This window comes from Corvus brachyrhynchos, unplaced genomic scaffold, assembly GCF_000691975.1.
Source record: "Corvus brachyrhynchos isolate BGI_N302 unplaced genomic scaffold, ASM69197v1 scaffold115, whole genome shotgun sequence".
In the NCBI taxonomy this organism is placed as follows: Eukaryota; Metazoa; Chordata; class Aves; order Passeriformes; family Corvidae; genus Corvus; species Corvus brachyrhynchos.
This window is the reverse complement of record NW_008239553.1, coordinates 15,231,754-15,255,824: the sequence shown is the minus strand read 5'-3', so window position 1 is coordinate 15,255,824 and position 24,071 is coordinate 15,231,754. Positions and strand designations below refer to the sequence as shown.

Genomic DNA, 24,071 nt, shown 5'->3' with positions numbered 1-24,071 from the left:
CTGTAAGAGGACATTGTTTCTAATCTGCCGCCTCTGGGATCCCATCGCAGGGGTCATTTCCTGACTTTTATCTCATTTCAATCCAGTCCCTTGAAAGTTCCCACCCCCTGTACCTTTGTAAACTAAGTAAATAAGTGATGTATTTTCCCATATTCCTCGGTTATGCACATAAAAGAAATTACTTTAGTTTACCATTTTGCTTAAGAAAATTAATATAGAGGCAATTGCTGATTTAAATAGTTAAACTAGGATTAAGTTATAAACTGTCTGCAAGGAAAGGAACACCTTATTCATAATGTTGGTTCATTTTCAGACTTCAGGCTGATGAAAAGTACAAAAAAAATGTTAAAGTTTCATAAAAAGCTTAACACTTCTTAGGAAGAGTTCTGTCAATCTTCAACACATCTTTTTTTTAAAGAGCAAAACCAGGTCACAACTTTCATTTTCAAGCCCTAGATTACATAGTACCCATACTAGATTCAAAAGGCAGGCTTTTCTTCATAGATAAACAACAGATATGGCTGACAGAGGTTAGGCCACCATGACTACAAGCACCATTTCAACACAGTCACCATTATGAGCTTTGCCAGTACAACATTGAAAGCCAGTGATTAAAGAGAAACAAGCTAAGATTAGTTCATCAACTTTATTCCTAATGAAATAGCATTGAAGCAGTGGAAGTTTATATCATGGATTAATAAGGCCCACTATATCTGCAGTTTACTTCTGCGTGTCATGAACAGATATGGCAGAAATATTTTCCCAGATAAACCAGTTTAGCACCAATGACTTCAGGGACGTACCCTTTATTTAAATCACTATGATCGGTACAATTGAATGTACAGTACAGTTCTAATTTGAGGATAATGCAGGCAAACCTCTGATTTCTGTAGTATGTTGTGTTTCCTCCTTTCTTTCTCAAAGTAAAACTATTTTATTTATAGTCATCCACAAAATGTGGACTTCAGTAACAGATGAGTCACAAAGGATTGGTAGTTCAGTTCAGATACACATCCAGAAGTTTAGCAGTTTCCAGAGTTTACCTGATCTCATCCAAACTTCTCCAGCTGGGAAATTAGATGGCAATTTCCTAAAAACAGTCTGTCTTGTGACTTTGTACTGCTTCCTTGTTTCATTCAGGTCAGCTGTAGTTCAAGAACTATATTTTGGCATTTCCGATTTCAGTTCTGGCTGAAACAGAGAAGTGCCAAGACATAACTTCGCAATAGCTTAAAAAAATTTTTTAAGAGATTAGATATGCTCCCTGTTGGTTTGAATTTCACATTAATTTTATTCTAGATAGGCTGATCTAGCCATTTCCACACAATAATATCCCTAGTTTCTTCACTGACCAAATATATTTTGTCCAGCAGCATTTTTCAGAAACAAAGTGATTTGAATTGAGTGTGAAAACTGGCTGGCACATAATTACATAGAAAGATTCCTGGACTGTTGGCAATACTGGCAAGTATTTTTCCCAGCACTTTTTAACCTAGCTCTAAGTTGTTGTATACTTAGACTAAGTGGCATGGATAGATTTATTTAGAGTATTGTTACTAATGGAGTCATTTATACTACAGCAAATGAGGCTGTTACATCTTACCTGGCATATTCTCTTATATTAGGAAGTCCTATAGTTGTGTGAATGAGGATTTTTTGAACAATTGCATCAGGATTCCAGTCCAAAATTGGAGAATAATCTTTAGCAGTGATATTGCCTAAAACTTCTGATTTTGATTTATTTTTATTATATTTCTTGTATTCACTACAGGGAAATAAATGGTCCTCATCTGCAATTTAAATGGATTGGTCATTTGCATAAACTTATTTGAGTAATCAGTTTTTAAACCTTTAAGAACCAGCTTCCAGAAGAATGAAGATAAATTGCAGAGAAAGCAGTTGAATAAAACAACCCATGGATGTGTGATGTACTTTGCATTATTTCATTGTAATACTCCTGTATCCTCCATTTTAACATAAACACATACACACATGTATCTGGACTTTCATTCCTGAAATGCAATTTTTGCAGCCTTCACTGGTAAGTCACACACCTACACTGCTCTTAAGCACTGGTATCTCACACAAGTGTCCAAACAAAATTCACATATAACACTTTCTGCTAAAAAAACCTGATGATATGGCAGCCTTACACTTGTAGGATGTCAGTGAATTCTAATGGAATTTAGTAGAGGCAGGGTTTCCCAGCTATACAAGTACCTTTGAATTTTGTTGGCTGCAAAGCTGGCTGATTGTTCTGATTTTTGTCTTCTTCTCTCATACTTTTGAATGATGAACACAATTTGGTTTAGGTGTTTGTACTGAAGAGGTCTAGGAAGGAGAGTAGAGTTTGAATAAGAAAAAAGAACTACGATATAGATAGCATTTAGGAAACCAAATAATGCAGCCAATATTATGCTACTATAGTATTTACTTTAGGACCTTGTACCATAGAAAGGTCTCCAAGTCAGTGGCTCTTCATCTAACACTTCTAAAAAAAAAAAAGTGCTAATTAATTTCGGTTTTTCTATTTTTTTTATTTCATCAAAATTCTTGGCCATTAAGAGGAAGTTCCTGGCAGATGTCATCTTGCCCACACTAAAGCAAGAAGCCGTGAAATAAAATCAACCTTGCGTCTTTGTTAGCCGGGTGAAAACTTTTAAAGAGCAGTCAAGAAGCAACTTCTTTTGTCTTTTATTACCAGTAGGTGTGGCCTACAGAACTATCATGGGGTTTCATAAACCTCAGAGCTAGCTGAAGACTTTATATCAAAATGTTTTGGGCTACTTTTTTTCCTTATAGAAAACATGGTGTAATATCTTTTTTTTTTTTTTTCCCCACAGGAGAAAAGCCTTCGTGTAGAATTCCTTCCCTTTCCCTTTAGGAAAATCAAGAAAAAGATTCTTTCCGGTTGACTGAATATGAAACCAAATATTCTGGTTTGCTGAACTAATCTGAAATGTTTCATTTGAAGTCAGCACATACTGAAATCAATATTCCTCTGCAGCTGCTTTGCTATACGTCTCATACTCCTATTTCCTCTTGCAGACTAGTGTTTCTTGGTCAAACTCTCTTTTCCAATTAGATGGACGGTACTTCATCAAAGACACATGACCTGTGTATTAAGCAAAAGACTTCGGTTTGGCCATATGAAAATATTTCATTGGGAAAACCTTGAAACCAAGTATTTCCTTATTTCTGCACTGAAATTGTTCAAAATAACACAATAAATAGGAATGTCAGCTCTTGTTTCGCTCTGAGATGAAAGGATGTATAGCAATATTATTAGTCTCAAACAGATGACGCTCTGATTTTCATTCAGATCAAGCACGATTAGAAAGAGCTTCCCATCCTACTAGTACAAACTAAATCACTTCAGTCTGCATACTTTGGTCCATGTTTGCTCAAGAATCCCATAGGTTTCCATGAGGTTTCCAGAACCTGAAGAAGACAGCGTTTTATGTGTTTCTTGCATTAAGGCATGAGTCTGCTCCCACTGAACAGTGTGTGTTTTGTCACCAACTTCAATGAGAGGATCATCTTAAGTGAGTATTTATGGGTATAATAGCAAAGCCATGGGGCATATGGTTATCTCTCAATAAGCCACATCCTCCTGTGATTTTTTTGCTTATACAAATCATAAATGGCCACTTTGTAATAGAATTAAGTTATCCAGATTCATAAGAAAAGAACCTTTTAAAGTGGAAGTACTGTTACTCATTTGTTTTTGAAGTTGCTTGCTAACATGGCTTTGATAGGGAGAACAAGTAGATCAGTAAAAACCTGGCTTGTTTTAGGGTCTAGTCCATCTTCTGATCAGAGAAACAGCATCCACAAGGCTGTTCTTTAGCTATCTTGGATGAGGTGTTTAAAAGTAAAACAAAATACTGAATGTCCATCAATCACAAGCAGTACCACATGAACTGTCATTGAGTTGATTTTGGTTTTTTCATTCAAAACAGTTTCTGTGTGAGAAACCCAGTAACATCCCTAGCTTTAAATATTTGGGACTTAGTGCATCTCACATATAGCCCTTTCCCTTTCCCTTTCCCTTTCCCTTTCCCTTTCCCTTCCTGCAGTCATTCCCAGAAAAACTATTAAGAACTTTGTGAAGATGATCTAAGTAAGTAGTACTAGCACTACAGTACTAGTACTGAAAACTGCTCCGAGTGAACTTCTGGGTACAGGATTTAAATTCTTTCACATGTGCCCCTACTTTCGTGTATCAAGAAAGATCTCTTTCACAGCATTGCCAGCTTCACTGAAAAGTACTTCATGTTTACCATTATTTATTCTTGTCAGGTAATCTTCAAGTTCTCCTGCGGCAGAACTTACCCAAGAAGTAGGACTTGAGATTCCATTGTGCATATTATTACCATTCCACAGCAGCAAAATGCCATCTTTTCATTCTATAATAACAGCAAAACCTGAATTTCTGACAAGCTGAATTCCCATGGCTAATATTGTGACTGAAAACACCAAGAACAGCAGCTTTATTTTTTTCATGTTTGGCAGGATGCTTTTGGGTAGTTTACATGACTTAGAACAGACACTTCTGTTTTCTTCATGGAACCCTGGAAGTAAAAATGGAAAATCATAAGGTTTCCTTTATCCATTCTGTGATAAACTGGTAATCACATAAAAGAAGGATACTCGCACACATTAAAAATAAGATCAATGCAATAATATCCTATATTCATCTTGTAACATATAGAGATACAAAATCCTTTGAATTTTCCTTTTAAAGGAGCAAGATATTCAAAACTTTGAGCTCAGATTACCTTTAGCTACAGTGTGCTATGAGCACCCCTTAAAAAGTTTGGATAATTGGTAAAGAAAGCTACCTATCAGTTTGTGACTGGTGGAGCTCTTTTACAACCCATTCGACACTATCCTTGTTTTCTTTTCTACTCTGGCTTTTTTAGACTACTACACTGTTTGATTTCATAACCATGTAGCATCAAATAAAACCTGGATAATATTTTTATCAGTTATTTTCTCTTTCTTCTATACCTGTTTTCTGTCTCTTTTCTCTGTAAGAAAAGCAGCCAAAACAACCACAACCAACAACATAATTCCAAATCTGTTAAGTTGCTGATTTCATGTTTTTCGGCATCTGCAGTGATTTCTACACACATTTCTGTCAGTATTTATAATAATGGAAGACATTTTTGCTTTTCAAAACTACAAATTTCAGTCTAAAACATCTTTTGCTAATACATGAGAAGACAGAAGTCTGAGTTTAATGAAATCAATTTCATGTTACCTAAAGCTTCTCAGTACAAGCCTGCTGAGTCCCCAGTTTCAGGGCAGAAACTATGGTTCCACAAATTGTTGGCCTAATCATTCCCATAGAAGCTGCAGTTGTTTCCAGCAGAAGCCAATCCCCACACCACTAAAATAAAGGATTGAGGAGACAAAAGAAAAGATGTTGCAGATGGTCATTCTGATTCTTATCCCCATTTGATGAAACACAGAGCACAGCTGCACTCATCTAGTGACAATTTCAGCTCAGACATGTTATGCTTCCGCAGCATCGATGGGAGTGCACCTTCCCTGATTGTGTCTCTTGGTTGGTACTCAGCCAGTATGTGCTGATAGAAACCGTGGCTGGGAAGGCTCATGTCAGACTGTGGCAAGCAAGGAGGCAACACAACAAGCAGAAACCACTAAAGGAGAACTCAGCTGGAGCCCTGGTTTTCAGTTCTGCATTCTTAGTACCACATGTTGTTTGCCCTTAACTCTGAAGTTGCCATGTCGATTGCTTTTGTCTTCTGTTCTTTGTTGTTGGCAATTACTGGATTATACAGGATGAATTACAGGAGCATCTGAAATCTAGTTAAAGATACACTTACTGAAGGGGAAAATGCTGGTGTGATTACAGACCTTGTACTTGCTCAAGAATATCATTAGCATTCATTTTGATAACAACAAGGACTGCACTTGTCCAGTGAAAGTACCTGTATTTATTCATTGCTATTAAAATATCAAATCAGCATTTCCTTTAGCTGTTTGTCTACAGTTTACAAATTGATTTAGACTGTGAAGTGCAGGCTTTACAAGGAATTGAAGTCTTTTACATTTCAGTTGCTGGTTTTGGCAACACCATACACCGTTAACAGTTTACCATAACCTCTGTGCAGAAAAAGTATTTAACAGTTGTAGTGTCATGTAACATACTTCAAAACTAAAATATTTGTGACAGATACCCTAACACTGTCAGAATTATTAATATCAACACTTAATTAAGGATCAAATTTCTGACACTCTTTTAACTGGACAACTAATTTAACAAGTTGGTGTTACAAGTTGAAGTAATTTACACTGCCTTAAATTGACAGAATTAGGCAGATTTTTTCAGAATACACTCACTACCTTCACAATTTCTTTTTTATTTTAAATATTTCTGGCACTTGCAATTTTATTTTGCATATCCATGGTATGTAAAGTTCACCATTATTTTTTATGCTGGTGCATCAGTGTAGCAAAGGTTTTCTCATTTCATAAAGCTTACATGTGTGACTAGATTTAGTTCAGCAGTTCTATAAAGCCAATTCCGTTGAGTTGATTACTTATCTAAATGAAGTGTGGCTTTAAAATAATCATAATCATGTGCCCCATGGTAACTCAGTGAACAAAAATGGGCAATATTTTCACCTAATGGGGCTCTGTTACTTTTCTGACTATGATTTGCTTTTATCCCATGAAGGACAGTTTACTTTGTAGAGTCTAATGACCAGTCAAGGAAATAATGCCTACAACATTTTTATCCCACATTCTGTTAAGGAGCAGTTTTAAAAGACACCTGGGAAAAGAAATGTAAATCTACAGGTAACTTAAAGCAATGCAATATGCTTATATGACTGTGGCATTTGTAAAAGTTGACACTACAGGGGTAATACTGTATCATCTAACAAAAAAATAAAAAAAGAAAGGGAGTATATTTTTCCTGTCTGTGTCTTGCTAAAATTAAATGCAGCACCAAATGCTAGCCATGGACTTAGATTCACCTGGCTAGTGATCTTCAGGTCTCTCAAATTCCTTAAGCAGCTTTCTCCTCAAACTTCCAGAAACCTGGTCTCTCTCTAGGATATGCAGTAAGACTGTATGTTAAAATTCAGTCTCTACCCATTAGCACCCATAGAAACATGAGCCTTCTATAAAAGAGATTATCCCATGCTTGTTCTTACACAGAAAACAGAAGTTGATTTGCTGTCGGTTGTGTTTGGGATAATGGTTAGTGACATTATTTAGGACATGGGAGATGGAGAACTAATATCATTCTCAGCCTGAGGGTTTTTTAATCTACCTCTCTCTCCTCTTTGTGGCAATTCTGTAATCATCCACTGACGAAGCAGGGTGGGTGAGATGTGGTGATACTGAATTACCACAGAACCACGCGACAGAAAAAAAAAGGTTACTCTACTCTCACTATGTAAAACTCAAACAAGTTATTTTACAGCACTGAATTAGCTGAATCTATAAGTAAACACAGACATAAAAAAGTCATTTTGTGACTGTTGTGGCAACATAATAAAACCAGTTTACAATAATTACCTGTTCATATAATTCCCAGAAAAATTTCTATATTATTTAGACATACAAAGCATCTGGCAGCTTTGTATATTAGGCCTTCATCAATATAACATGGTAATTGTTTAAGTATTTTGTTTCATTAAGAGCTGTGCAGCATCTGCTTCCCATCAGACATGGTAGTTAGATGAAGAAAGTATTTTATAAAAACTTAACTAAATTGTTGTCTCCTTATACTTGTGAAATAAGAACAGAATTGTCATCCTCAGTTGTAAATGGAAAAACTTAATAATTTTTTTTCAAGTGGTTTATGCAGCTATGGTGGCTGTTGGAAGTCAGGCTCTTCTGACTGCAGAATCAGCGTGTCTTCCTTAGCAGCACAGAATGGTCCTGCAGTTAGTTTCATCTGTAGAGAGTTGTGTTCAAAATCTCACCCATTATTTTTTATTCTATTTAACATTCTAGAATACACTTCTACCTAAACACCTTACTCTTTTTCAGTAAGACTCTCTAGTTCTGCCTCTGCCATATGTGCAGGAGTATGAAAGGATGACAATGCTCCAAACTTTAATGTCTAAAGTGTATTACAATTCCTGCCATAAATTGGAGAATACCTAGTCAGTTAACTGAAATTTTGTACTACAGTGGCCTGTGAATTATGATGCAGTGCTGCAAAGTTGTCTTAATTCTTCTTGTACCCTCATGGAGTCCAGAAAATGGAGCACCCAAAGGATTTTTATCTTTTAAAGCAGTTATACCATCCTTAATTTTAGGGGATTACCAGCATTCATCTACTTTGGTCCAAGTAAGAAATCAATGTGACTGCCTATGGAGTACTCTGAATTTTATAATAAAGTGAAATTACAAGTAGAAAACTGTAACAAATGCATGGATACAGGAATACCAGTCCCTTTCAAGTCAGGTTCACAAATAAATCAGGTATCAGTCACAGGCATTATGGTTTCATTGAGTTTTAGACACCTTCTGTGTACATCATCAGAAGAAATACCATCTTCATCTGTGCAAGATCCTGATGTTATTTGCCTCACATGTCTTCAAAACTTACAAGCAGAGAAGTACAGTAATAGAAAAATCAAAATTTCACTAGCCAAAAAAAAAAGTCATTGACAGCTATTTTTTATCAATCTTACCTGAATCATTGCAACACCTTCAGGCATCAGTTAGAGATCCACGCTCCTTTCTCCTCAGTGTTGCATACTCATAAACTTAAAACTGTACGAAGCTTCTTCCTGTTTTTCCATCTGATATTAATATTTTGAAGGGGATTTTTTCTCTCTTTGTTAGATTCCTGTAAACAGATCCTTACTTCTGTGAAGTGAGTGAATTTCTATACAGGAAAAAGAATTAGATTAAAATTTCAAGGTTGATAAAGAGCGTCACCACCAATCTGTGGCACAGAGCACTGTTGCTGTATGCAGGGGGACATGGTAAAATTAGTCTGCTTGAGACAGAAAAATCCTGAGAACTCTTTTCTTTCCCCTCTAGTTTCAGCTTCTGTTACCTGATCACACACATATTAGTTTTGGGGGGATTTATGTTGGTTGTTTTCTTTTCGTTTGGGCTAATTAGTGTCAGAAAAGCCTGCCCCAGGCAAGATTTAGTCCAAGTCCTGCCTGTTAGATCCAGGTAATTACTACAAGAACTGAACTTCAAATTCTACTTTTTTTCCAGGTAACAGGTAGGTCAGTTTAATTGGTATTTGGTTGCTTCTCTGTAGTTAAAAGGATTCCTGATGGGAATTGGCATTTAAAATAAATCCAGTCTCTGTAGTAGGCTACATCCTGGTCAGGTCATTGTTGGGAAGGGGGAATGGAAGAAGGTCTAAAATGTCCAGGGCATTTAAATGAGGAAAAAAATTAATGGGCTCTGTAAGAAGTTCAGTATTGTAATACACTTGTAGGCCTAAAATCCAGAGAATTTTCCTAAGTCTGAGAATTTAATTAAATCTGTTGTAGGCTTGAATAAAATATTTCTTGACCCTTATTTTCCTACGGTGGGAGAAAGAAACAGCAATATTGACTGATCTCACAGGTGAGCATTCCAGGTGAATAAACACGTGTTTATATTAGGCTCTGAATATGTAAATTGATTTAGTAGAATGAGAATAAGGAAAAGCCAGGCACAATGTATAATTCTAGTAGTGTATGCGCATATAAAGTTACTATTTTTTACATAAAGTATCAGAGTTATTGAAATCTCAAATCTTTAAAAAGAAAATTAAGATATTTCAAGCTGGAGTGTGACTCAGAACCATGTCCTTAAGATCTTTTGTGCTGTCTGAAAGATCCACAAAGCAACAGGGGGGACAGACTTTATATGAGAAGCAGCAAAAATGCTGTCAAAAGCTAATATAAACAAATATAAAATATAGAGAAAAATAAATGTGTTTTGCCATTCTGTATGACTCAGTGATGCATTATGTTTAGTAGTGTCAACCGTATGTGTTTAAGGCAAAAATGTGGTTGTATTTCAGCTGATGCTTTTTCTTTGATTTTACAATATACCTGAATTCTGCGCAGCTTTGTATTATTCACTGAGAGAAAGGTTGACAGCAAATTGATTCAATACATCAATAAATTACATTTCAATAAAATTCATTCAATATATTTACTGTTAAAGACAGTAAGAACAAGATAATCAAGCTCCTTTCTGCTTTCCTTGTTTGTCTCTTTGGCCCGGTTTTAAACACTTCAATTTTTTTTCTAATGGGGTTAAAGGAGAGCTAGCAGGAAGTGTAGTACCATTTTTACTGTATTTCTCTGAGTCACTAAGTGTCCCCAAGAGATGATGGTATCTGAATTCCTCAGCTTGGTCCTCCTCCTTGCATCTGACATAGTTTCAGTGTCAGAAACAGGAACAAAGACTTGCTTAAAACAAAAAGAAGCAAGCAGCAGGACCCAAAATTATATATGCATATTAAGAATGTGCACGGCTTGGGAAAATAGTTTCTTCTCCCCTACATTCACCAGTTCCTCTGTTTCTTAGAAAATCACAGCTATTCAAGTGTACAGTGATCACTTTATAAGTTGGACATTCAGAGGTTTATGGAAAGATGACTAATTTGACAAATAGCATTTATAGTGAGATGAGACCAGCTACTTTTACAGATTTTGGTTTACTAAAAAATAATGCTGCAAGTGTTTCTCAGTATACAATCATCTAAATAACTAATATGTTATTAAGGAAGAAGCAATAAAAAAGGAGTTGCTATTTAATCCATTAGTGAATATTTTTGCTCCTGCGGTAGTTTCTGCATTGCGCCTCAGAGATGGCTGTACTGAAGTGATAGATATGTAAGTTTTGGTATTGAAGTATCTGAGCCCTTCCAAAAGAGGATATAAACATTACTGCAACAAATAAAGAAAATGCTCTGGAACAAATGCCATTTAGAAAAGTGGCTTTCAAAAATATTTCTTCAGAAAACAGAACAAAAACAAACAAACAAAAAAAGAAGAAAATAAGTAAGCAACAAATAGTCAATAGATTTATTTTTTTCAAAAGCAGAATACTGTGCCCTAGAATGATTCTTAAAAATTTTTTTGTTTTCCTGGTGTTTGTAAAACTTTCTTTAATAATTGAAAAGTGAGGTCATATGCTATCACTTCATACTGATTATAAAGGATAAAAAAATGTGTTTTCTGAGATGAGGTCTTTACAGAAGGTTGCTTACAAGATAATTTATTTACTGGTTTAAATTCTATAAAGGGAAGAGTTATTCCCAATAGTCTATAAGGTTTAGTGAGGTTTTTTAATAAAGCATGATAACATAGTCAAAATTCTAAAATGAATATACAAACAAAGAGGGCAAGGAGATAAAAATTAAATATAAAGGCTTTAAATCTGAGCTTTATGATTCAGTGTTTCTCATGCAGTAATTTACTATAACTGAAATGAGGACACTGTGTCCTTACATGACTGATGTAAATTTGGGTCTAAAACATAGGACATCCCTCATAATGAAGTATGGGTTTGGGTGTGTCAGATATATGTGTGGCTTCATTTGAAATTAGCTCCACAGCTGAACATTACAGGAGAAGAATATGCTGAAGTTTCTTCCCATACCATAGCAGAGAATGTCACAAACGAGTGACTCATTGCCTGAGCTATATTTCCAGTTTCTGTTATGTTTGGTCATCTTTCTCCTGTGTGGGAAGATGGCATGTCTGGTCTCCTAAGCCCCATTTTATGTGCAGTAGCTGAGACATGGCCAGCTGCAAGGGTGAAACAATTGCAAAATGTATCTTGTCCCCTTATTTTTCCAGTGGACCTATGTCAGACAGATGGAAAACCTACAGTGAAATTTCATTGACTCTTCCACACATGGTCTGTAACACACAGAGGAGGTTCAACCCTACAATATATACTGTGCTTCCTATGTGGCTCTCAAGCCCCATAATGTGGCACTTTGGGATATGGTTTAGTGGTGAACAAGCCAATGCTGGGTTACCAGTTGGACTTGATGATCTTAGAGGTCTTTTCCAACTTTAGTTTATGATTCTAGAGGTTGCAACAGGGCAGGGGTCAGTCTGTTCTCCCAGGTAAAAAGCAACAGGACAAGAGGAAATGGCTTCAACTTGTACCAGGGGAGGTTTAGATCAGATAGTAGGAAAAAATTCTGTACTGAAAGGGTGGTTATACATTGTAACAGGCTGCCCAAAGCAGTGGTGAAATCACCATCCCTGGAAGTGTTCAAAAGGCATGTAGATGTGGCACTTGGGGATATGGTTTAATGGTGAATATGGCAGTGGTTAAGTTGGTTAAGTGGGACTTCATGATCTTAGGGATCTTGTCCAATCTTAACAATTCTATGATTCTAATGAGAAGACCTCCATTATCCATGCACATCTGTGACAATCAGTATCTCATCTTTTCTTTTTTGTTTTTGAAGATGTCCTATTTATGTAATTTCAAGCAGAAACATCCTTGATTTAATAGAAATAACTATACTCTCACATACAGAGAGGACAGCTGGTGCTGTTTCTGGGGGAAAAAAAGAAAAGATTAATATATAGGACCTTTTCAGGACCCTTCACAGTAAATGGAAAACATCAAAATTGACATGATTGCACTGTGGATTTGACAGGCTGCATTCTCTCTAGTATCTACTTTTACCAGCATACAAAAGTCACTGAATTGCATGGAATACAACCTGAGACAGAACTTCTGTCCAGTCCTTTCAAAAAACTTTATTTAGCCAGCTTCAGTTCCTAACCAGAGCCCTCACTGTATGGAAGCTACATATGGCTCCTGTGTATCTGTGAGTCTTTCTTGTCTGATACTTATATTTTGTTATTTCAATGGTAGCGCAACCAAATCAGTTTCAAGCAAGCCTGCCACACCAGAAGATGCAAAGGTTGTCATGTCAAAATGACACCATGGATTCTCATGTACCACACTACCCACAGTGTAGTATGCCAGGGTGTGGAAGATGAGCTCATTTATGTAGATAGTACTTGGTGAAAAATATCATTCCTCCTAAAATAATAAAAGTTAGAAATAAGTGAACACAGTTCAACAATACAAATAAATCTGCAGATGATTTGCATGTGAAACAAGAAAGAATACTTCCATTTGCATGACAGACTACTGTCTGCTTGCTCTGAACTAGCTCACTCCTTTTATTCCTCCCTTTTTTTTTCTTCAAGTTGTCATACAAGTTGGCTGAATGTTCTACCATGCTAAATTCTGATATTTATGCAAGTGGAATGAGTACTTGCTATACATCTTTGTGCACCAGAAAAGTTGAACTTCAACTCTCCTTTTGACTGTTGAAAAGATGTATTGTGTATATATATGGAGAAGGAATAATTATGGGGCTTCCTTGCTATTTATACTTGTTTTCCTCTTTTCAGTTCTATGCATCCACTGATTGTTGTCACAATCATATTTCTTCTATGTGATAAAAAGTATAATAGCACAAAGAGCTATATTTCATATCTCCTTCAGCACCTCATCTTACAGCCTTACGTGTTTTACATCTTTCAAATACTTAACACAAAGTGCACAATTCTCATATCCTCTCTGCCCCACTGAGATTTGGTTGATGTCATATATACACCCATTTCCACTGGACTTCACAAGCATCACGATAGATAGCAGGACAATTTGGAGTATGATGATCTTTCTGGCTTATTCCATTACTTTTCCTTGATGATCATTTTAAGAGACACACATTTCTTCCTCTGTGCTCACCAAACTCATTATTTCTTTGTATGGAGAAGTTGCCTTGTGTGCTCAATCACTTCCTTTCTATGAGAAATTCATTAGACACAGATACAGTCACTCATGGTATTTCTTGAATTCTGTTGAACATGTATTTCTGACAAATGCTACGTGTTCACTCCAAGGCATGATGCAGTGTTAGTCATCTCTATGTGTTCATACTAAAAATAGTCAACCCCACAGCCAACTACCTCTGTGTTAGTGGAAGCCAGCTCTGTGACTGTGGAAGGGTGACTAACTCCTAGAGCAAACATTCTCCAGAATGCCTCTGCTTAGTCAGTTTAGCTAGGACATTTCCTCCACTACATGATTAATGTTCTAACCATTGTCTTCAACATTAGCTTTGTATTGACAATGGTAATGAGAAACATTTAGTGTGAAACTTCATTCCAAATTTAAAATATGCTCTTTAGTAAGTTAAAGGGGATATCTTTATTGTTTGTACTGCCTCGTGTTCCATTTTTGCTAAAGCACATGAGATCAAAGTATGCCCTGAGGCATCTTACATCACCGCTACAGTTTAAAAACTGTTTTGGCCAATAACTAACAACAATTGATTGCTGTCAGATTTCACCAGGCACCACAGAAGGGGTCAAACTGATAGAAAATTTTAGTATGTTACAAGAGAATGTGAGAATCTTCCTGGTAGCAGAGAAGAAAACCGTTACAGACTTTTTTGTTCTGGACTAAGCCAGATCTCTACAATGCCAAATAATGGTTACAGTTAGTAACAAAGTGTACATTGTCATGCCTCTTATATGTATATGCATGTTTGTATATATACACAGATATGTTTGTGTGTGTGTAAAATATTTCAATATCTATATACACATTTTATTGATAAATAAAAGAATGTATGGACAAAAACTGACATGCGTGATTTCCAGCTCTTGTTTTCGCAAACTAAATTCCAAGTCCTAGTTCTGAACTTAGCACTATAGGTCACTCTTTAACTGAAAAATATTTTCAGAAACCAGGCAAACATATGTCAAGACAAACTATTAACACCAGTTAGAAAGAAAACACCAGTCTGAACTTTCATCTGGAACTCGAAGCAGTACTGTGTCCAGTTCTGGGTCTCTCGCTTCAAGAAAGACATTGAGGAGCTGAAGCGTGTCCAGAGAAGGGTAATGAAGGCAGTGAAGGGTCTAGAGAGTAAGTCCTATGAGGGGCAATTGGGGGAGCTGAGATTGTTTAGCCTGGAGAAAAGGAGGCTCAGGGGAGACCTTACTGCTCTCTACAACTCCCTGCAAGGTGGTTGTAGTGAAGTGGGACTCAGCCTCTTCTGCCAGGCAGCAAGTGACAGGACAAGACAACATGGTCTCAAGCTGTGCCAGGGAAGGTTCAGGATGGATATCAGGCTGGAAGAAATCCATCATGGAAAGGGTTGTCAAGCATTGGAACAGACTCCCCAGAGAGGTGGTGGAGCCACCATCCCTGGAAGTGTTCAAGAAACAACTGGACATGGCACTTAGTCCTGTGGTCTAGTTGACAAGTTGGTGACTGGTCAAAGATTAGACTCGATGATCTTGGTCTTTTCCAACCTAAATGATTCTGTGATTCTGTAATACATAAAAATAAGAAGTTCAGAGGAAACATTTCAGACGTTGTCCTACAGAACTGAAGTGTGGTTAAAAAGATGAAAGGACTGAAATTTCAATCCTTATGTTTAAAGCTAAGTATTTGTATTGCTATTATATTACTATTTGATGAAAAATTGGACATGAGCCAACAGTGTGTGCTTGCTGCCCCAAAAGCAGCATGGCCAGCAGGGTGAGGGAGGGAATTCTGCACCTCTACTCTGCCCTTGTGAGAGTACAGAGTGCCCTAGCTGGAGTACTGCATCCAGTTCTGGGGTCCTCAGCATAAGAATGATGTGGACCTGTTGGAGAGACTTCAGATGAGGGCCACGAAGATGACCAAGGGCTGGAGCACCTCTCCTGTGAAGACAGGCTGAGGGAGCTGGGATTGTTCAGCCCGGAGAAAAGACTTCAAGGAGACCTTACAGCACCTTGCAGTACCTAAAGAGGGATTATTAAAAGCAGAGAGACATTTTATACAGGCAGATAGAGACAGGACAAGCGTTTTAAACTGAAAGAGGGAAAATTTAGACTAGATGTTAGGAAGAAATTCTTTACTCAGAGGATGGTGAAGCACTTGAACGGGTTGCCTGGAGGGATTGTGGGTGCCTCATCCCTGGAGGTGTTTTGTGGCAGGTTAGATGGGGCTCTAAGCAACCAGATATAGAGGGTGGCATCCCTGTCCATGGCAGGGGGCTTGGAATCAGATGCTCTTTAAGAGCTCTTTCAACCCAAACCATTTTCTTGTTCAATGATTCTATGATTCTGTTGGAAATGAAGGCTTGCCTACTCCATGAATCTTGGACATTTTCCTTCCAGAATTTAAACAGAGGAGACAAGAAACTGTAGTTAGTTAATTTTGTTTCAACACTAGCCATTCTAAAAACAGCTATCTCCACAAGGACCTCAGAAATTAACAATTAATGCGCTTACTGTGTTTGAATGTTCAAAGTAATTATTTTTTATTGTTTCTAAATGTACTTTTTGTCAAGGACACACCACTCTTGGCTTGTTTCCTGTCTGCACTTGACACAGCAGAGATCTAGAACAATATTAGCATGACAAACAGAAATAACATCAAGGGGCATTATATACAAAACAAATTACTTGCTTTTACCTCACTGACTGCCCAGACTGTCTTAATAAATAATACCCTGGCTCCCATTCAACTCCCTGCTTGCAGTCTTAAAAATTATGGCAGAGACTGTGTTTCAATGTGTGTACTGAAAGAGAGATACAAGCTCAAGGAAAAAAAAAAAAAATATATATATATATATCATTTGAGATCAGTCTTTAGCTATCTAAACAGAAATAATTTCATTTCTAATCTGGCCTTGGAAAAGAGGTGCAAAAATATCTCTCATCTGGTGTGTGCAACAGTTTTAAAGTAGTATACTCCAGAGGATCGAATTATTCAGGCAGCAGAATGAGAGGCAAAACAAGAGCCAAGGATTTTGAATAAATACTACAGCTGTGGGAAATGAGTTGCAGAAATAAAAGGAGGAGGGACCAGCTAGTTATGAGGGTAATAAGCATATGAAATCTAAAGGAAACAGAGCAAAACTGACTCTGATTTATACCCTAAATAACTTCATTGAGTTCATTAGAGTTCCATAGGATACTGAATACATCATCTCACAAATTGGTTGGTGTGAATAAGAGAGAGGGAATTCTGCAGAAATACCGGTCCTTTTGTCTTAAGGTTTTTCTATTACACTTTTTCAGAAAACTTGGAAAGTGACAGTCTCAGTGGTAGCTAGCGCCAACAGTATTGCAAGCAGGTGTTACACAACTCCCCAGCTCCCCCAGCTTGAGTGCTCTGCCTTCATCCACAATTCCTCTGCTGCTCTCAGTTTGGATCACTCTATGCTGTTAACTTTGTGACGAGCTGGGTAGCGCTTTTGTTATGCATACAGATGTGCAGCACTGACTAGAAACAGATCTCAAGATTGTTTCCACCTTAGGTATCTTGGCCTTTTGTCTAAGCTTTTCTGTTTTTCCATGCGTTTTAGTCCTCTGTGTTTGTAAGGTGACAAACAAAATGGTCTGAGCCACCCAAAAGTGATTCTCCACTAGGGACTGTTTCTGATTCTGCAGTTCTGTTGTGTGCACCCTTCCTTCCCATTGACTTTGTTGCTTTGGACCTCCCAAGCTAGGTCTCTTATTGCCAGGGAAAAGACTTTGTTGTCCTCCATCAGTCTTTCCTCCCACCATCCCCATATATGTTTGGCCATGACTAGGAGATGAGTGTGGCTTCAAACAGAATCTTGCCTCCTGTCTCTCAGAAAAAGAATGCATTTCTGTCTTCAGCCAACAGGCAGAGAAAAAAATAGTGAATCGTTATGCACAAGGAAACTGTGTTTTATGTAAGATACATTGTGTCTGAAAATATATTCACAGCAGCAACTGTGACTTTCTGTATCAGGCCTAAATGTCTTTATGCCTGAGCCATCCATCTGAAGTGGTCCTTTAAAGTTTCACCGGTTTTAATTATTTCCTATAAGCTTCTCCAATTTTTCCTAGCTTTTCTGGAGATGGAAGACAGAAACCTAAGATTAACCCAAAGAAGGAGGCCTACCACTAAGAGATATCAAGAACTACATAGGCTTATTTTCAGCATTCCTTTACCTAACTGTTAAATCAAAAAGGTGGAATCTCTGCCAATCCCACCCCCCTTTCCTGTTCAAAGGATCTCTTGGTCACAATCTTGAAGTTCTTAGATACATGGTATTTGCTTTTTGCATACAGCTCAAACCAAGTCCACCTCTCCATCTAACATCAGGCAATACTGATGGTCAGCTTAAACTGTTATCATTTAGAGTACCATTATTCCGTGCAGGAGACTGACTCAGCTTCACGTGCTGGGTGCATTGCAAGAAGAACCCAAGTCATGTAAAAATGTGTTGCATTCAGTTTCTCCAGAACGGAATCAATTCCATAAGTGATACTTCAGTCCCAGCCCTAAACACTGAGAGTCCAATGCATTTGGCACTCAGGGGAGGGGTTAGCATTGTGGTGGGGTGCCCAGCAAAGCCACTCTGTCATTCACCTCCTCAGCTGGATAGGGAAGAGCAAACACAGTGGAAGTCTCATGGGCTGAGATAAGGACAGAGACAGATCACTCACCAGTTACTGTCATAGGCAAAGCAGACTCAGCTTGGGGAAATTAGTTGGATTTATTAACAAGCAGATCAGAGGAGCGTAGTGATATATAAAACCAAATCTGAAACCATGTTCCCTCTCCCCTCCCTTCTTCCAGGGCTTAACTTCACTTCCAAATTCTCTACCTCCTCCACACTAGCAGGACAGGGGGATGAGAAATGGAGGCTGCAGTCAGTTCATCACACATTGCCACTGCCACATCTTCCTCCACAGCGGGGACTCCTCACACTCTTCCCCTGCTTCACCATGGGGTCCTTCCTCCAGGAGACAGTTCTCCATAATCTCCTCTAATGTGAATCCTTCCTCCAGTCTGCAGTTCTTCACAAACCATGCTGCAGAACTTCTCCAGCATGGGCTTCCCACAGGATCGCAGTCCCCTTCAGGCATCCACCTGCACCATTATGGTGTTCTCCACGTGCTGCAGGTGGATATGTGCTCCACTGTGGCCTCCAAGGGCTGCAGGGGCAAAGCTGCCACACCATGGTCTTCTCCATGGGCTGCAGGAGAATCTCTGCTCTGGCACCTCCTCCCCCTCCTTCTTCACTGATCTTGGTGTCTGTGAAGTTGTTCCTCTCACATATTCTCACTCCTTTCTCCTGAGAGCTGCTGGTGTTGTGCAACAGAGTTCTTAACTCTGTAATGCCCAAGGTGCTAACACTGTTGCTGATGGGCTCAGCCTTGGCCAGCAGTGGGTCCATCCTGGAGCCACCTGGCATGACATGGGGGAAACTTCTGGAAGTTTCTCATAGACGACACCCCAGTAGATCCCTGCTACCAAAATCTTGCCACACAAACCAAATACAAGCACAAAGAACAAATTAAACTAGAGGAAAGGATAAAGCAAGAAATGTTTTCTACTTATCACCCACATTTATAGAAGAACAAAATGCTGGGAAAACATGATCTGAAAGGAACTTTTTTACTCACCTGAGCTGTTTATTTTCTGCAGTAAACTCGTAGATGTGGTATCAGTAGTATTAGGATCCTAGGCAGTAGGCAAAAGAAGCAGTTGTAAAGTAAGCTATTCAGGTGGGAAGATCTTTTCAAGAAGAACCAGGAATCCAAGATGTTTGTCATAAAGGGTGTGAAAAAACATGAAGGAAGCAAAACAGTATTTGGTGTAGTATCCCTCCAAAGCATATCATTGCAGTTACTTACTCTCATGAAATCAAGACTAAATCCATTGGAACAATGAACATACAGAGCTTTTAGGTCCTTACTTACATGCTTAAATGCAGAAATACAGTTTTGGAAAATTCATCGTTTTTACTATGGTTAATTGAAAAAAATTGTGGCTATACTTGGAAAGCCAACAGATGGCTCTATGCCACTGGATTCTTCCACACATCCTGTGACATTGATCATCTTTAACTACAGGTGTCTTTATAAAGCTTCCCATCATGACTTTGAGAGAAGGATAAACTATCAATTTTACCTTTTCTTCCTTCTAGGGGCTTCTCTCCCAAAGCTGGAGGTGGTCAGTATTTTGGTAGACATTATCAATCCTGCCTGGCAGGAAGAAAGGAGGAGTGTGTATCATATGTATGAAAGATAATTATAAGAGCTTTATTTTTTTAAGAGCAATAAATGTAGGGCTTCTTTTACTATTCTTTCTTATGTTGCCATTTCAAATATTTTCTACGGAGTTATTCTTAGAGCACAGACACATACACACAGAGAGGAAGTTCACAGTCCACACACGAGAATTTGTTCATGGATCTCAATAAAAAAGGGAAAATACTACTCTCACATCTGGCAGTCATTTGTTCATCACAGAACTGTGCATCTGAAAGTATTGCATAATAGATATGCAGGGCCAAAATCATCCTGGGTGTAACAGTACTGACGTCAATTCCCTTATACCACGGAAGAATTTTTTGTGTAGAATGCAAACTGTTTTCATGAAAGACAGAGAAACACTTCAGTATGGATTCTTCTTCACTTTATTTTCTTTAAACAGCTGGCAGCTGGTAGACATTGGCTTGCTGGCCAATTGCAATAAATGAGATGGACCATGAAAAGGCACAAAGGAGCAGGGGTATGGAGACTAAAACAATTGGTATTGAGGATTTGAAATGCTGTGTGCTGTATGTAAGGAATGCTATTTCAGACTATCTCTAGAATGGTCACTTGATTGTAGTACATATTATAAGCTGGAAAATACAGGGTGTGCTCCTGAAATGCCTAGGATTTTCTCATAACTAACATGCTTGGATCTCCTAGAAGTATGAATCATTTCCTACTAACAAAGGGTACAGTTTTTAGGCATACCTATGTGACTTAAAAAGCAGATGAACTCTTGAAAAAAGATAGGTGCAATTTGCAATTCTTGTGTTGTCACTTAAATTTTAAATCTCCAAGTACATTTCCTCTCTTGTTTTCAAGGTGGCTGGTCCTTGGAGCACTCCCTAACTCATGTTAAAATCCAGCAGACTTCTTTAGTTGACGCTTGAATTTACTTCCTGGTTTCATCTGTTGTGGATTAGGAACCATTCTATTAGCAAAGAAGCAGGAAGGGAAATTTCCTGCAGAAACGTAATTAGAAATGGGAAAATTAATATCTGGAAGCACTGACTGATGGCTGCCAAATTAATATTTCTCAAAATTTTGTGATGTTGAATTTTGTTTTTGAAAGCCAGAGGATTTTTTGGGTGATCTTTGTGTCCCAAGAAAGGCACATGTTGTATATCTTCCTAAAAGCAACAATGCAGATTATTAAAAATATTACTGTTGAAACCTAACAGTAAACATTATAAAGGTTTAGGCTCTGCATATTAAGACATTATAAAGATTTAGGGTCTGCATATATAATAAAATTATATAAACACTTTTTAATCGCACATCTCTGTAAACCTTAGCCACAAAATTTCAGGGTACCTTTGTGGCTTCAGTGCAATAAATTGAATCTTTGATATAAACAGAAATTTACCCTTAGCTCAAAATCAATTAAAATTGTTTCACACATCACCTACACTTTTTGCAAGTAATGTCTGTAATCTACTAACTGTATATGTCTGCATTTTGCTAGCTGCATTGTCCTGCACAGAGGAAACAGTATGACATGGCTCCCTCCCTTATTCCTCCACATCTCTGGGCTCCTGACCCTGTTCAAAAGGAATTCCTGATCTTCTCTGAACAGAGGCTGCATTTGCTGCTGGTACTTACAGTAGCCACAAAATTACGAGGAGATTATGCCAGCCACAGCTTAACCTAAAATGCTAAATCAGATCCTTGCAGCTAGGAATACTACCAATTGAAAAAGGGGTTTTTTTTTAAGTCGTTCAGCTCTTTTTTAGAGAATTATCATATTAAATGTATTGCTGAATAACTTTTGTGTATGTTTTTCTTAAACTTCTGTTCCTTTACAGTGTTCTATCTTTGATTCTATTTAGTGGAAACAAGATCAGGATACGGGATCTGGTTATGAATACAAACATTTGAAAAATATATTACAGATATATCCCTTATAAATTTTACATTGGAGTTGGGTGTGAATTTTTATTTTTATATTGTTCAGCTAGTTTGCTTCAAGAGAAACTTAGCTGAATCAAATTGAACTACAGCAGTGTAAACTAGTCACTAGCAAGCAAAAGGAAAAATCTGTGTGTGCGCATAGGCACAGCTTTAAATTAAAACTATTATTATTTCTTTAATTGAGCAATTTCAGATTGCAAAAGTCAACATTTGCAGCTTCAAACACAAAACATAAAATAACATCCTTAGTCTAGTCACAGTTAACCACATAGTGACTCAATATAGCATCAGCTAGTCTTCAGGATATGTCCACAATAACAGATTACTCAAAATGTTCTGCTTCTATTCCCTACCTAATATTATGTCTACAACAAAATGTGGAAGTTTAAAATATCTCTGTAATTATAGTAAACAGATAACAATCACTAAAATTGCAGAGTACTGTCCACTGTTCCTAACCTACAGGCTGTACATAGAAAACTAATTTAAACTATTCTGCCTACCACTGGTAGTCAAATGCATACTGAATTCCAGGTGTTGGTGAAGCACAGGGAAATCATATTTTGAGTGAGATATAAACTCCAATCCTGATTTTTGTTAAGATTTTTAGATGATTTCTAATTCTGAACAACTAGTGTATGTTTCCTTACTAACTGTGTTGGTAATTTTCACAGACATTTTAAAACGTAGAAGTCATTAGAAAAATGACGCTATTTCCTCTTGCTACCTTACTTTGAAATGAGGATATTACTCAATGTCCAAAACCCTTTATTCAGGTTAACCTAATAACTCAAGCCAAATTCCTCTTGGAATTGAATTCAAAAAGAAGCAGGTATCTTTAACTGTCTCTCCACCCGTGTTTTGAGGAAAGCAGTCCTTATTTCTGGGCATGGCTTCCACCCCTCCCTGCCTGCGACCCCGCCGATGCCCTTCTGCTTACGTACAGCAGCCTTTGAAGGAGAACAGGAAGAGGCGAATCAAAGAAGCAGCTGTTCTCTGAATCACAATCCTCTCTGGATTTCTCTATAAAAAACCTAATAGAAAGATAAGGCAGAAGAAGTGTAATATTCCTTGAAGCCACCTCTGCAGCTGCTACTAAGAAGCTCAGCAGCACGGTGATAGAGACGGATGCAAGTGCACACGAAGTTTTGTCTTTACAGACTGAGGGTGTATTTCACTTTGGCTTGCACAATCTATGGGGCTGGATAGCTACAAATTCAGACTCATCTGTACAGGTGGTCTGTTAGAAGCTGCCTTAGTTTGGCTCCAGAAGTTTTCCTTCTATCACTCCCTGAAGAAAGACTTGCCAAGCCTGCTTTTAATATTTTCAAAGCTTGTATTTAAGAATCACCTCTGTCTTTGCTATTCAAATGTATCCATTTTCAGTCTAGTCGCTTCCTGGTCTAAGTGAGCATGCAGAGACCAAAATCTAATATCAACACCCTGTAAACAGTTTTCTATCAAGACACCTATAAAAAATTTACAGACTTGAATAATGATTATTTTGCAAATTCAAGAAAATCTTTCCTTTATTCATTTTAGAAAGACCAACTTGCATTGTATTTTTCTGAATGCAGATTATCTGTTCCTTAATTACTTCAGATCCTTTTTCCATTAATAGGGCTGTAAGACATCCTGAATTTCAAAATAAACTTTCTTTTGTCTTTCATATAACAGATGAATTAGACGGTTTCTGCACAAAATACTCTCAAGATATTTGTAAAATAGCCAAAAAATCAGAGCCATATATTCTGAAATGCTTAGAAACATGACTGAAACCATAATCTATAAAAATGGTTCAAGCTTTCTGGCCTGAGACTTGACCTTCTGTTCAGGTTTTGCTAGGAATTTTATCAGCAATTAGAGGTAACTAGCAAGAGCAAAGATCATAAAATCATAGAATATCCTGAATTGGAAGGGACCCACAAGAGTCATTAAGTCCAACTCCTGGCCCTGCACAGGACACCCCAAGAGTCACACCCTGTGCCTGAGAGCATTGTACAGACATTTCTTGAACTCTGTCAGGTTGGTGCTGTGACCACTTCCCTGTTCCAGTGCCCAACCACCTTCTGTGTGAAG

At 37.7% G+C, this 24,071-nt stretch overlaps 1 long non-coding RNA gene across 3 annotated transcripts; it reads right to left on the bottom strand.

Annotated features, from left to right (window-relative positions):
* Positions 1–632: 632 nt before the first annotated feature.
* Positions 633–23,937, bottom strand: LOC108448578. 3 transcript variants are annotated; one of them, XR_001864524.1, is made up of 4 exons: positions 8,685–23,937; positions 5,267–5,395; positions 2,221–4,574; positions 633–1,191 (listed from the first exon to the last, which is right to left on the bottom strand). It is a non-coding gene; the product is annotated as an uncharacterized LOC108448578 (long non-coding RNA). The 3 variants fall into 3 exon arrangements; XR_001864523.1 differs by having other exon boundaries at positions 633–2,331; positions 4,336–4,574; XR_001864522.1 differs by having other exon boundaries at positions 633–4,574.
* Between the last annotated feature and the right edge of the window lie 134 nt (positions 23,938–24,071).